Source organism: Copadichromis virginalis, linkage group LG19 (assembly GCF_057382275.1).
Source record: "Copadichromis virginalis isolate Kocher_CV1m ecotype Utaka linkage group LG19, C_Virginalis_male_GT1.1, whole genome shotgun sequence".
Lineage (NCBI taxonomy): Eukaryota > Metazoa > Chordata > Actinopteri > Cichliformes > Cichlidae > Copadichromis > Copadichromis virginalis.
In genome coordinates this window covers 18,992,878-19,006,788 of record NC_140636.1, presented here as the reverse complement: position 1 = coordinate 19,006,788, position 13,911 = coordinate 18,992,878, and the positions used below count along the sequence as shown (strand labels likewise).

The 13,911-nt window shown below is 42.3% G+C and overlaps 1 pseudogene; it reads left to right on the top strand.

Moving 5' to 3' along the window:
• Positions 1-500: 500 nt before the first annotated feature.
• On the top strand, positions 501-1,730 carry LOC146685924 (heat shock protein 30-like; annotated as a pseudogene).
• Positions 1,731-13,911: the final 12,181 nt, after the last annotated feature.

Genomic DNA, 13,911 nt, shown 5'->3' with positions numbered 1-13,911 from the left:
AAAGCTAAGAAGGTGATCAGTCGTTCGGTAATCATAAAACTTTATTGATCCCTGCTGCCACAGAAAATAGTCACAAACACACCGCCTGCTGCAGGAGCCGGTGTGGATCCTCCACAAAGCGCTGGAGGCGGCTTAGCTGGAGAAGTGAGTCTGCGCCGAGTTTTTGGCAGAGGAGGAACGTCTGGAGCTGCTGCGACACCGCGAGTGACAGGTGGCCGACCTGTGGGGTGGCTGGACGAGGCCAAGATGGAGGTGGAGGCGGTGAGGAAGAGTCTGGCTGAGAAGGCCACGCAGGTCACTGAGCTGCAGCAGAACATCAGGATGCTGATGGAGAAGAACAACGCCAAGCAGGAGGTGAGGACAAACCAGAGGTCGCTGTCAGACTGACCTCTGGTTTGTCATGTTAAAGTAACCTGCTCACGTTTGTTTCCATGACTGAAAGTTTCCCTGAGATCTGGGGCTGTTCCTGGAGCTGCTGCTGACTCAGGAAAAAACTGAGCATGGGTGGATGTTGAGACAGAGGGCCTCTCCCGTGCATTCAACACTCCATCTAAATGACCAGCCCAGATGATGGATGTGTCATGTTATTCAGTGGAAAACTGAGAATCGTAGCCAAAAGAAAAAAGTGGAATACTTGAGGAAGATCACGGCGCAAAAGGCTCATTGAGTGAGAGCAGTGGGCAGGTTGGTGTTCTGCACCATTTAGTTAGGTCTCTTCAGAGGTGTTTAAAAAAATTTTTTTCTAAGGTTTTCAGTAGTTTCCATCCATGAGTGATTTGAATTAAAACTGTGAAGAAATCCTCCAATATGTGTCACAAATCTTCATTTAAATGTCCTATGATTTACCATGAAATTGAGACAGTACTGATCCAGTGGCATTGGCTCCACACAGTGGAGAGTTGTAGTAATGTCTAGAAAGTTCATTGACTCAGAAATAAACACACATTGAACACCAGCCCAAAGACACTTTGCTCAGGGACTCCATGCTGTCCTCAGTCCATTCATGAACTCCTCTTGGTCTGCATGCCGTCTGCAGCCAGAAGTGAAACCTTTGCCCTGCCAGCAGGATCTCCTGCAGTGAAACCTGCAGGATCTGCACAGCAGCCTACAGCTTATGTGCAAACTTCAATAAAAAATCTTGGAAGAGACACATCTTTCCAATCCTCTGCAGGCTCCTACCTGCTGCTGGAGGAGGGAGAGCAATTTGACCTGACCATGGACACTCAGCGCATTTCTCCATAGGAGCTGTCAGGCAGGAAACTGGGGGGGGGGAAGAAAAAAAAGAATGCTGCTTCTATAGGTGGCAGGAGTTCAGGCAGCAGTTTGATCTGCCAGAAGGCTCAAATTCCGAACACATCACCTGCTAACTGGATTCAGGTGGGAAGTTCCACATCCAGGCATCCAAAGTCTGTGTGAGGGAGGCTGAGACAGAAGTGAGTATGAAAAGGAGCTTTAGGGACTTTTTATGTTCAGTTACATTGGACTATTAATTTGAAAAACAATTTCACAGAGTTTATTTTGTTTAATGTTAAAATGGGCAAATTTCATCTATCATACTGTCCATTTCGCCTGTTTCAGATTTGAAGAAATTTTCCTGTCTTAAGATTTTTTTTAACCTAACATTTCAATAATGGGAAGACTGACCAGAGTGGAGAAACTGAGAAAAGGTGACTTTATTTTACATGTTAAGTCTTATTATAATAAAATAATAAAACATTTTAATTATGTTATTTTACTTTGAAGTCCATCTTTTTCTTGGTATTATAATGAGAAGGCAAAACCCTGTATCACAGCTTTAATGATGAAAGCTGAAACTACCTTAAAATATTCCTCTCGTGAGAGGAATAAAAGCTTTGATGGTGACTTGTCAACAAGATGAAGTGCTTATGTTTTAGTCTCCACAGCTCACGCTCAGTTTAGTGTTTGGACATCTTCTGGGTAATTACACATTGTCTTAATACGATTATTCAAGCATAAGTGGAAAGGAAAACACACATTAGATTTAGTAACGGCACACATTTACAATGTAAATTACATGTTGTTCAGCAAATGACACGTTTGTTTTTTAACAACAGCAGTTATTTTCTGCAGTGAAAGAAGAAATAAGGAAAAAAAACATTAAAGTAATCGTGTGAGTGACACATAAGGTGCTTTATTGACCCCCTATTATTAAAGTAACACTACACAACTTTTAAAAGTAGAAAACTGCCCTTTTTCCCTATAATTCTACACTTAACAACCAATGATGTAAAAGTATGTTTCTGGACATTTCTGTTGAAGATTTGAGTTGTTAATTTTTAGATTCAGAGCCCATATTTTGTTCTTTCTAGAAGCCCATTTGACAGTGATTACAATGTTAAGCTGTCTTTGGATCGGGCAGTTTATCCCTTTCTGCCTGATCAGCGAGAGCCTTCTGCCTTCCCTTCCAGTACAGTCTTAGCTGTATGCTTCAGATCATTGGGGACCTTCACTTCAGTCTCATGCTGGTGCACTCTGGACCAGATTTCCTTCTCTGTAACATGTAATAATCCTCCCTTTGAGGTCATTGCTTAGAGGCATCTACATTATGTCATACTGCTCCAGCACGCTTTTTTCAGGGACAGTACTGTCAGGTAATGAGCTGTACCTGCAGTTTGTCAAACGAGTTGCTTGGAGTTCTCACCAAAGGGCTTAATTTATGTCTTATTACACCAGACAGTCTCTTATTCTAGTGCTCTCAAATGCTGTTTGGTGGGCAATCACACCTATTACTCAGAGCTGCTTTACCATTAAGGCCTCTGTGCAAAAGCTAAGCTTTGTTAGAGTGACTGTTTGGTTGCACACACACACACACACACACACACACACACACACAGAGCTTAGTGTCTTTCTAAACTATGTCCAATTAATCCAGTTTACCCCGGTTGGAATCCAATCAAGGTTTAGACACATGGCAATGCAGGCAGGAGACATCTGACCCCAATTTTTCAGGTGCTACAGCACCGAAATGATCTTAGTGCTTTTGTAAATGACAGATTTCACCTGTAACAGTTATATTAACTTGAAACTGCTTTTATTCAGATGATGGAGATCAGTAAACAAAGCAAACACACTGTGTGACCTGTGGATGCAGACCACCCTCAGACACAGACATCCAGATCAAAGCGTCTTTGTCCTCCTCTCCTTCTGCTCCTCGTTGCTTCCTTCAGGGGGTCACCACCATGCATCTTCCTTAGCATAATTTCTTCTGGCACCCTGCTAAGTAAGAGCTCCAGTGGTGGATGTTGTTAATCTGAGCCCAGCATGGAAGTCTCATTTGTGATGATCTGCATATTTGATTTGGCAAAGATTTTAAAACTCGCTGATGCAACCTTTCTCATTTATCTGGGTTTGGGATTAGCATTTGGAGTACAGTGGCTTGTGGTTTCAATGTGGCTCTACAACAGGGGTAGGCAACTCCAGGCCTCAAGTGACTCCTCAGCATTTCTGAAGTTCTCCAGAAGCCTGGTAATGAACTAATCATTTGATTCAGGTGTGTTAACCCAGGGTGCGATCTAAAACCTGCAGGACACAGGCACGCGAGGCCTGGAGTTGCCTACCCCTGCTCTACAACTTCACATATATTAGGTAAGACAAACACCAGAAAAACCAAAGCTTTCAAAAATGGAAAGAAATTAATAAAAGTTAAATTGTGAAAAAACCAAAAACCATGAAAAACATTTTTTGGGACTTTTTGGGACTAAATCCCGTCTGGTTATTTGAGCTGGCAGTTATCAAAGTGACCTCTAGTGATAGCTTTTCATGTAGGGGAGAGTGAGGTAAGATGAGCCACTTTTTACTCATGTTGCCCTGGATGTGAGAAAAAATGACACAGAAATAGAATGATAACATATTCCTTTATTTCAGGATGTCTCCTTTCAAATGTAATGATCAGAATCTATGTCTGATGACGCTGCCCAAAATAATGACCTATTAAAAAAAAATGCTCCTTTGGCTCAACTTGCCCCAGATTAGGGGTAAATTGAACCTAGTCAGTGGGTAAACTGAGCCATCTTGGGGCAAACTGACCATGTAGTTTTTAAAATGTAAAACTGATCATATTGTGAAAACAAACCATTTTAACAGTTGTAAACCTGTGAGAACAAACCTGGAAACTGGTGGTTTCTAAACAAACCACCAGTTCAAAACCATTTATTCAAAAGAACTATTCAATATTCCAATGATCAAGGTTGCAGGGGAATATGAACTGTTGCTCCCTCCTTGCAGTTCCTCCAGCCTGTTGAGGTTGAGGTAGCTTCTTCAGCACATCCTTGCGTGGGAAAGATGCCTCATCATTTTCCTTGAACACAAACGTGGGTTTCTTACTGCTAGTGATCCCTCGGATTCTTCTGAGAAATCTGGCACTCACTTCGTTGTCTGCAAAGCTGTCAACCAGGCCAATGTAATGGTGGCTCCTGGATTTGGATGCAAATCTTACGATGACAAAGTCACCAACTACCAGGTCTGAGACATCTGGTTCACTTCTTTCATCGCTGGAACTCAGCGTGTCAGAAGTGTACTCAGAAGTGTCTTCAAATGGGATGGGAACATCACTCTCCTCAGAGCTGCTTTCCACTGCAATTTTTGTCTGGGTTTGTTTCCTCTTCCACATTCCTTGCTTTTTGTGGATTATTTCTTTTTTGCCTTTCAGTTTATTTGTCCTTTCTTCATGGGCTCTCTCTCAATTGCCTGCTTTTCAGGTGTATCAGTCAGGATTCGTGTCTTCACACGCTTTCAATTTGTTTGTTTCCTGGGCTGCTGACTTTTGGGTAAGGGTAGAATATCAGTGGGAGACACATATCGAGCATGGTTGGGGTCACTTCGTGAACCACATGCATGTACAGGGTCTGGTAAAAATCTGGAACTGCTCTGCAAGCTTCTTGATATGCTCTGCTAGCTCCTTCTCCACCTCCTCAGAGAAGACTCTCTTTGCTGAAGCTGTTCCACTATAGCCAACCGATTTGACCTCCTATGTGTCCCTCTTTTTAATATATCTCCTGAGGGTTGACCTGTCAATTTGTCTTTCTTTAGCCACTGATCTTATGGACTTTCCTCCCTTGACTTCACTCGCTGCCCTTTCAATCTCCTCCAGGGGTGTTGAGCCCCAGCTGGTCTTCCGTCTGTAGGTCCTTGGCATGATATCTTTTCTATAATAGTTAACATATGACAAATACAAAAAAAGGGTTCAGTATACTGAACTAAAATACTATTTAATAAGTCAGAGCCTTAAATAAATTTCAGTGCCATATGGTGGGGTAGGTTGAACCATTGGATCAATTTACCCCATAGCCTTTGGCTCACTTTGCCCCATAGCCACCATTTTGAAAAAAACGGGCTAGCTTAGCAATTTAGGCTAATCTTTAGAAAACTTCTTCAGATGATATTATATTTTAGAAACCCACCAACATGTATAATATATCATTTTAGACACAGATACGTTTGTTTTAATATTACAGTCAATTTACCTGATATGCAGAAATTTTACTTTGACAAGCAAAAAACATTTTTTTGTGTAATACAGACTTACCCCTTCTCCAATGTGCTCCTCTTTAATATAGCAGGATGGAAATGATGAGTGCTTCCTGGATTTATGGTCACATGACAAAACATGTACACAGTTACCTAGATACAAGGGGTGGTTCAACTTACCCACTGGCTCATCTTACCTCACTCTCCCCTAGGTAGTTTTGAGTGTTTTTAATTTTTAGGTTTTTAGACGAGCTGAATGGAATTTGTGCCACTCAGAGCGTTCCAAATTAATAATCTCTTTTCAGAATTTGTGCCTAGTACAATGGAACTGAAGAGATAATCCACAGAATTAATTGTATGCATTTTCTATGGGAATATTTTCAACAGTCCACTACAAATCAATTGCCTGTAATGAGTGCAAATTGCCAAATGGGTATTAGTTGTTCCATCCACGTGCTAACCAAGCTGAAGCATTTCCTCGTGGCTTGCGAGATCAGCTTTTTAGCAGACGGCCTGGCTTTTTTACAGAAGTGTCCTTGAGCAAGACACTTAATCCCACATGCTGCCTGATTTTTTTCACCCCAACCAGAGGGCAAAACATACTTTGATCCTTCATAAATTAAAGTACACCACATCAAATGAGGCTTAATGTGTTTGAATACCAATGTGCGGGAGGGATGTGCCTAAACTCTGAATTTGCATTTGTGAGATAATCTGTTTTATTTACACCTGCAGAGTCTGATGGAAGTTATTATGGCTCTCATGCTGATACTATAATGATGCTTCAGGTGTTAGTCTGTAGTAAAGTTAAGTGCTTTCCCCAGTGATGAATTTGTTTCTGCAAAAGCAACAACAAAAAACAGAAAAACCCAGAGCAATGTAGATTGCAGCCACATGTAAGTGGTGAAAATCGAATGACTGCAGAGTAAACAATAAGAAAACCATTTGTTGTGCTTGCCTGTGTGGGCATTAACAAGAGTCTGGCTCCCTTGTTGCAGTCTGCTAATCAATGACATCCTTACACACTCTATGTCGGTGCTTTGATTGCTTGCAGATGTGACGGTGTCTTTCTCTGAATACTCATCAGGTTGTGAGATTTCACCACTCAGACAACAACCTGTCTAGATGACCACTGGGACTATTTTTATGCCACCAAGCTGACAACCTGCCAGCAAAAAAGAAAATTAAAGCTAAAAGAAACAAGGGCAACTTGATTGATGTCACTGATTAAAAAGAACCCTGTATTTATGTGGAGGCAATGTTCACCCTCAACAATTTTTAAATGGAAACTAAAGAAAGCTCAGTGAGCTATTGTGTGGTAAATGCATTCAGTCAGCTCTCAGTCTCAGTGGACATGAAGTTTTTTTGTTTTAAACAAAAAACTATGAATCTCAGCCCTGCAGGTAAACAGATCCCTTTGTTGCTGATTCATCTGCTGTTTCAGCACCCTGTAGGTCCAGTACAAAGCACTGGGTGGTGGTAGAGCTCCACATCTCTGCACAATAGCGGAATAATAGAAAGATCAGACAGGAGGAGATCAATACAACTAAGAAACATTAAATAATATCAATATCAATCAGTATCAATTATAATTTCTTATAGTGCCTTTTGATATTCTTTCCCTGGTATATACAAGTTGTGTTGCACTAAAGATGCTTCACTGGCATGTAAACACACAGCTATCGAGCCTAAATGTTTGTATGACTGAGTGTCACAGTCATTGACTGTTGTTATGATGCTATTTTTATGAAATTCTGTGTTAATTTTATGTCAGATGCATTGGGCCAAAAATCTTGCAGATTATCAAGATGTTTTTTGGAAAATGTGAAACGAGTGTTTGAGTTCAGCGCGTTTCTCCTTGGAACCGTCCCATTAATGTAATCTTTTCCACAGTTTCCTTGTCTGCATTTTGTATCCACCCAGGTTATCTTTTTCTGATACTTAAATTTGTTTGTTTGATAGTCTGAAAATTTTTATTGAATCAAACATGCAAAATCTAGTTAATCAGGAAGGGGGCAAATCCTTTTTCCCAACACTGAAATAAAGGAATATGTTGTATGTGCTGACCTATTTAAATGATACACAAAGATCCACAGTAGGATTCTGGACAAGGAAAACTACTGGAAAGAAGTGGCACCTGAAAATTGTGCTGCTTTCAGAGTGTGCATCATAAAACTGCTGTGGAATAATGCAGATTTCCACTTAACAGTTAACTTAACTGTTAAGTGGAAGTCTGCATTATTATTAAGTGGAAATACCTAAAGTGTCCTAGGAATAGAAACTGAAGGCTTATCTTGATGGCAGGTCAGTAAGTGTTTCTTATAGGTGAGCGGGCAACAGATTTTAAAGTACTCTTTAGAACTGCTAAGATTTAAAAGCACTACATACTGCTAGTGTAGACCATTTAATGTGAACCTTGCACAACAGGGAGAAAAGAAGGAAGAGTTTAAAGTGACAGTGCCGCTTTCACAGTAAGTTTACTTGACCAACAAAAGGCTCAACATATAAAGAAAAAAAAATCTGAAGTATGAAAGATAGTGAAGAGGTGCAGAAAGTGCAGAGAGGGGGCTGGAGGGATGAGAGATAAGAGCTTGAAGAGTATCAGGGAGTGCCTGATAGAGGCAGCGAAAGGTGTAGAGAAGGAGATGATCGTTTTCAAGAAGACACTGATAAACTAGGATCTCTTTCACTGGGCTCGGACTGAAGAGCTGAAAACAGGAGGGCTGGGTGGAGAGGCCTGACAGGCAGCTGACCATCAAGCCGAAAGCCACGTTGAAGCTCTTCTGCTGCCGAAAGTGAGGAAAATATCTAGTGTGAGACACTGATAGCTAGAACATCGTTTTTTACTGGACATATCTAAGGAAACAGATTTGGGGTTAGAGCATCAACACACAGTAGAAAGCCAAAGTAAGCATGAAAGCCAGTCACTTATGACACACTTGAAGGAAATTCTATCAAAGTGAACTGCAGAGACAGCAGTGTGCATGTAAGGTTTACGTATACATCACTGACTGACTGATCTTTGAATCACTGCTTAAGTCAATAACATGCAGACCTAGAAAAAACAAAACAAAACACAAACAGCATCATATAATAACGTCATATCACCGGATTTATGTTTAGGATTAAAAAAATGCTTCAGTCATGATGTCGAAATAAATACTGCAGGCTAATCCTACATATATGAGGCGTGTATATGTGGGAGACTAAACAAGCAGAGCGTCCTGCTTTATTGTGTAGATACTCAAAATAATAAAAAAAAACATGATCCCCCCGTCTGCTGATTTTAATGCCTTTTAAGCTACAATCTGCCACCCCACCTGCGATTCACTTTAAGACTGGTGCTTGTATTTGAGTCCGCAGATAATCTGTCATGTGTTTCCGGGTTCAGCAATGGTATTAAAATATGTTCTGTAAAAAGGATTCAGGCTTGGGGATCTTTTTCCCCCCGAATAAGAGGCAAACTGCAATTTGAACCATGCGACAAGTAACTCTTGGAAGAGTTAAAACACAAAAGAACAAATCCAAAGTAGTTAAAATGAGATTCTTTTCATTTTAAAATAAATTAAAACAATCACCAATATATAAAAGATAAATTAGTCTGTCAGTGGGGCTATTCCATCTGTATGTTTTCAATTAAAAAGCCTCCCTTTGAAGAGTTGCATATAAGACTTTGGACTTCATACAACTTACACATTCTTTTTGATATGCAAAAAAGAGCACAGTAAGCTCTCTTATGAAGCCAAAAGCTGCCACAGGACAATTCTGGTGCTTCAAAGAAGCTTAATCATTCCTTCATTTTTAAAGAAAAATGACAAACATCGAACACTTTGAGCCATTCGTGATTTGCAGCTTGTCTTATAAGGAATGTGTTTTGGATGTGTTCATCTATTTGATGGCCTTACATCAGCCTTTGGAAAGTAATCCTTTTTTATTATTCTCTGTTGTGACGGTGGCCCTACCTGATGAATCACAAAAATAATCCACAGATTAATGGATAGTGAAGATAATTATTATCTGCAGCCCGAGTGATTTTGTTCTCCTTGAGTGGAGAAGTGGCTTCAAATGAAGACTTTGCAGTACAGCGTCCTTTAAAATAGCCCTAAAGTGACAAATGCTGTGAGGGTAAACCGAGTCCGAGTGTGTCCGTGGTCGGTGGCATAGTGAGATCTTGTTACTGAGATACTGCGCTTAGGAAGTGGACTGTCCAAGTAAGAAAAACTGGAGTAGGGGTTCTTTACGAAAATCAAAAACCTCTTCTTACTGGTAAAATTCCCTGCAGAACACCTTCACTTAAACAACAACCCTAGAATACTGTGTAAAAGACTTCAACCACGCCTCATTTCTTCTCTTTTTGCTAGGAAAATGGGAAATAGGTGCAGTGATTTATTGAAATGCCTGCAAACATGCATGTAAAACAAAGTCTGTACAATTCTAACTAGGTTGAAAACCAATATTTGGTAAGACCACTTTTATTCTTCAACACAACCTGAACTCTCGGAGGCAGTGTAATTTCTTTGAGTAGTCCTCGGGAATAGTTCTTCAGGCTTCTTGAAGGACATTCAAAGATCTTCTTTGGATGTTGCCTGCCTTTTTCTCTTTCTCTGTCAAGATATTCCCACTCTGCTTCAATAATGTTGCCGTTCGGGCTCTGAGGAGGACAAACCATGACTGATAGGGTCCCATTGTGTGCTTTTCTGTCCAGGTATGCTTTTACAGCATTGGTAATGTGTTTGGGATTATTGTAATGCTGCCAGTCAGATACCACTGGCTGGCACTGTGTTTCACAGATGGCTGTAGACACTCACTGTTGTGCCGCTCTTCTGACCTCCTGTGTATATATTGATAACAATTTGAACCGGAATTTTCAAATTTGGATTCATCACACTGTCAGACCTGTGGTCACTGATTTTCAGTCCAGTTCTTGTTTAATTCAGCATTCATCAGCCTCTTCTCCTGTTTCCCCTTCTTAAGAATGGATTATTGACAGCCACCTTTTCACAGAGACTATTTCTGATGTGGCAGTGAGCAGTAGATGGATCAACTGAAGGGCCGGATGAATCTCTCAGGTCCTTTGTCAATTTTTTTCTGTTCTTTGAGGACATGACTTTCAGATACTGTTCATCTGCTGTAGATATATTTTCTTCACTGTGGACTGCTAGTCCAGTTTTCAATTTCCTCAAAATTTTAAGGACTCATTGCACGCAGAGTTTCCCTTCCTATTCTTATTCATCATGTCAAATTGCCACTGCCACAGGCATTTTAAAAGTGATGCATGAGTAGTAAGTCATCAGTTATGGATGCTTGTAAAGGATCTTGTTACAAACGTGTATGCTTAATGAGGCAGAAGTTATTTTAACCTTTTTATAGCAACTTGTTGCAATATATTTATTTAAGGTGCATTTTTTGCTTCCTTCTTGCTGTTAGCGGGATTGCATAATGATCTATATTTAAACATTTGCAGAAACAGGCACAGAAGCAAATATTTATTTCTTTTTTTTTTTTTTTTTTTTTTTTTTTTTTTTTTGCCTGTCCCGTTTGGCTCTTTTGCCATCAGAATTGTTGTCTAAAGGCAAAGAAAGATGCCCAACGGATTTACTTTACCAAATTGACCATCCCAGCCTTGCCGTAATGGTCCATTTGATTCACCTTTTATTGTTTATTTTATTTTCACTTACTGAATACGGGACAGACTTGACTGGGGGAAAGAAGGGGAGAAAGAAAGAGGGAAAGAGAAACAGCTGAGAAGAGGGACGGGGGAGAAGGGCAAAACACAAAAACCAACAGAACGGGCAGAGAAAAAAAAATGCATATATCGATCACCTGGGTCACCTGTTGAGAAAGAAAAAAGAAAACAAGCAGAAGAGAACAAGAGTAATAGAATAAACAACATCACAATGATATATGGGAATATGACAGTAAATACTAAATATTAAACATTATTGTGCAGCACATAAGATCAACAGAACACAGTGTGCTTTGAGGTAGGAGCCAAAAAGGGTGTAGTTTGTGGGTGTGATCACCCGTGTGTACACCTGTGAGCATGGACGCGCTTGTTTTTTGTTTTTTAAAAGGTTCCTTCATGTAATGATCTGCTAGAGGGTGTGGGGGGGCCACAGCCCCGTCCTTCAGGGCATGAAGCAGGTATGGAGGAGATCAAAACTCCAGACATCCAGAGGCCCCCAGAACACAAGAGACCAAGGAAGACCAACAGAGGGGCAGCTGCGCCACTGTCCCAGAAAGAGCTGAGGAGAGTCCCAGATGAGGGCTCACCCAGCAGCCGCGGAGCAGAAGCCAGGGGGAGTTGCAGTGACGCGCCCGTGAGCTCCGCCGGCAGCCAGCCGCGCCTGAGTGACCGAGCCCCAGGCCGAGAGGCCGGGGGCACCCCACCTCCGAAGTGGCCCGAGCGAGCCCCAGGCTCCAGGCCCCGATGAGCGGCCGCCAAGGAGTGAGCCGGTGTGTACCCGGACGCCCACCCCCGGACACAAAGAACCACCAACGCACCGATGTCCGAGGGGGACCGCCACTGGCAGGGGAAGTGGTGGTAGGGGGAGATAGGCCTCCATACCTTGGAGGGCCTGAGATGTCCCCAGAGAGGTGGCGCCTGACACCCAACCTGACATATAGACACAGACATACAGGCACACACAGATACAAACATCCATTCCCACCCTCATGCTCTCATATGCACTTACTCCACACTCAACCTGTCATGGTCCTGGGCCATGTTGGCCCAGTATTCTTAGTTTTCTTGTATGTTTGTATTTTGTTCCCTATTTAGGCCATGTTTCCTGAGTTGCCCTGTTGTGTTGTTCCCTAAGTGTTTTCCCTTCGTGGCTTTTACCCCCTGTGTGCCCCTCTGTGTATCTGTGAGCCCTCGTCTCTCCTTATGTTTTATTCCATGTTTTCCCCAGCCCGTTATGTCTGTGTTTTCCCCGCGCTCTCTCTCCTCCTGTCTGAACCTCTGTACTTCCTGTTTGACTCTGCCCGTCTCCCGTCAGTGTTATGTTCACCCCGCCCTGTCTCGTTATGGTTATCTGTGTCAGCTGTGTTCCCCGTGTGTTCCCACTTTCCTCGTTAACCCTCTGTGTATTTCTGTCTGCGTCTCCCTCTGTTCGGCGTCGCGTTCTCCCTCATGCTGTGTGTGGTTCTCCCCGTGTCTTCTGGTATATGTTACAATTAGCTTTTCCCAGTGTAGTTTAGTTTTGTATTGCTTTGGTATCATTACTTTCGTTTGTCACCTGTCAGCAATAAAGCTGCATTTTGAGTTTATCCCCTGAGTCCGTGAGTTTGCATTTTGGGTCCTCATCCTGCCTGCCACACAGCGACCATGACACAACCAACGTGGAGACAGACATTGAAGGAAAAAATGTCCATCCCGGTTTTCCCTCCAAGGCACGAGCGATAAGCAGAGTTCTGTCCTTTCCTTCTAAGATTCCTAATTATTTAAAGTAACACTCAGGTATGCCATTCAGCGTGTTAGTATGAGCTCGGGAGCAGCTTGGGAGAACAAGAAAACAGAGACTGCTTTAGGTTGCCTTCCCAATCGACTCAAAGGTTTATTTAGTACATAACAGCTTATATAGAGGAAAAAAAGGTTCGTGTGTCAGCAAGTTCTCAGTTCAAACCGGTACAGACCAAATAAGGAAACGTCTTCCTGCCTTGTGAGCAAAGAAGTATCCTGTGTGTAGTTTCTCTCTTCAGCTACAATTTATGATCATCCCAGCAAAATACACTCCTAGACATAGAATACAGAGTTCTTTCATTAGTGAATTCTGAAACAAACCACCTGGCCTTTAACGAGCCTTTTTCTAAGAGATAAAGAAAAAGGGAGGATGGGAGTAAGGAAGTGGTCTCGTCTCTGTGGTGTTTTCGACCTTGGGGTACCAGCCTGTGAGTCTTACACATCAATTCTTGGGTCAGAGAGAAAGAGAAAAACAACTATTAAATGGGCCTTATTGAGTAACTCTTTTCTGTATAATATCACAATAAAACAATATCCTGTAAATGCTACCGTGGTATCAAAATATCACAACAGACATAAAGAGACGTTGTACACACGATCACACTCCCCAAGCGTACTCTACAAACCGGGTCTAGGTGCCCTTGCCCCTGGAGGGGGGAACCGCACCCAGACCCAGGTGGTGTTACCCTTTTCCCTACGGTGGGGGGAGGCAGACCGCCCCGACTCTGCAGCAGCAGGAAGGCCCCACACTCCAGACCGCAGTCGGACGGCCAACTCCTCCTCCTAGCCCCCCCGCTCCAGCAGGTCGCAGAGAATGGGGGTGAGAGAAGACTCCAAACCTCCCTCCACCCGCTCATTGTAGTGTTGATGCATGTGTGTTCTAAGGTGCATTTAAAACCCAGGAGGGCTTGGAGCTACCTGCCAGAGAGCAGCAGGTAAGCGCATGGTCCCTCCTGCTA